Source organism: Megascapheus bottae, chromosome 23 (genome assembly GCF_031878675.1).
Source record: "Megascapheus bottae isolate mThoBot1 chromosome 23, mThoBot2.hap1, whole genome shotgun sequence".
NCBI classification, from domain to species: Eukaryota; Metazoa; Chordata; class Mammalia; order Rodentia; family Geomyidae; genus Megascapheus; species Megascapheus bottae.
The window spans coordinates 7,001,322-7,002,935 of NC_143531.1; the positions used below are offsets into that span (position 1 = coordinate 7,001,322).

The 1,614-nt window shown below is 41.8% G+C and overlaps 1 pseudogene; it reads left to right on the plus strand.

Moving 5' to 3' along the window:
- Nucleotides 1–871: 871 nt before the first annotated feature.
- Nucleotides 872–1,222, plus strand: LOC150047267 (protein lin-52 homolog pseudogene; annotated as a pseudogene).
- Nucleotides 1,223–1,614: the final 392 nt, after the last annotated feature.

Here is a 1,614-nt window from a genome sequence, read left to right on the forward strand (position 1 = left end):
GTGTGTCTCATGAGCTAATTCAGCCCCAGGTGGCTCCATTCTGCCATCTTTAGATTTTAGCCTCTTGAGTAGCTAGGATGAGAGACTTAAGCCATTAGCCCCCAGCCTCAAGAAAGGGACTAATGATTACAGTTTCTCTTTCTTGTATTCTGACTTGATGCTGTATATTTATAATTCTTACTGCCTGAGTATCAGTGGAAGGCATCCAGTGAAGACAATACCCTTTCCTGTCTGCCCTATTAATTCCCTCCAATCCTCCTAAGTTAGTGTGAGCTGTGATCTGAACGCACAGGCACATCTAAAGAGAGTAACCGGCAATAGGATATAGCAGAATAACCTGCTTAAAACTATACCAGATAGGACAGTTTCTGTATGCCAGCATGTGGTCTCTACTTTGAGTTTAAGTCAATTCAGAGTCTGGCTTCTCATCACAAGTTCATTCTTTGACTTTGCTCAGATGGTGGCAGAGAGATACTCAGAAAATGTTTGCATTCTATCAGAACAGCTGTTTATGAAAGACTTCCATAGGACTTGGAAATCTATCTGAGGATATTCTTGAGTTTCTACATCAATACTGATTGATAGTCATAAGAAAATTTACCCCGAACTAGAAAAAGTACTAGGAAATAATAAGTCATTTCATTTCTGGAGAACAATACAATGCAATAGGGATTATTTTTTTATTTCCATTCAATGGCAATCAGAATCAAAAGTGCTTCATTTGCATTCTTTAATAAATGGCTTAATAAATGGTGTGATTTAATAAACAGTTAACCAGTCTTCAGCAAAGCAGAAATTGATGGCTAATATCCTGGAGGAAAATAACAGTTACTGAAAGATCAGGAATAAAATTAAAAGATATAATGTTGACATGGGCTGGAAGATGGCATCTCCCATGGATGGGACAGATTTGGAAGCATCTTTGCTAAGTTTTGAAAAACTTGATTGTGCTTCACCAGATCTTTGGTCAGAACAATTACCAGGTGTGGCTGAATGCGCAGCTTCCTTTAAAAGTCCTATTACTAACTCGCCACCCAAATGGATGGCGGAAATAGAACATGATGACATTGACATGATGAAAGAACTGGGGACCCTAACAACAGCTAATTTGATGGAGAAAGTACGCAGTTTATAGAACCTGGCCTATCAGTTGGGGCTGGATGAGTCCAGAGAGATGACACAAGGGAAATTTCTCAACATTCTAGAGAAGCCCAAAAAGTAGCAGCTGCTTGTGGACAAGTGTCCTGGAAATGGAAACAAACTCCCTTCCCAATACAGCTCTGCACACTCAGCGCTTCCTCAGGAGAGGCCAGAGACTGACCCTCAGGACCGCGCGCTCCCCTGCTCCTGGCACTCCTATGCCTCTGAGGACAGTGGCAAGAAAAGAATCTGCTCTACCCAAGAAGCATTACCATTACTCAGTCAGCTGTGTAGTTTCAGATACTGGTAATGCTGGAAGTGTCATCACTCTTAAGGCCCACATCGCAGTCCTGTGTCCAGAAGTGATTCAGGAGCCCCAGGAACTTCCACTTGATTTGATTCCACAGTAGCTGAATCCATGGTGACATGCTGAATGGATGGGTTCTTTTGAGTTGTACTTGGCTTCTTAGGAAG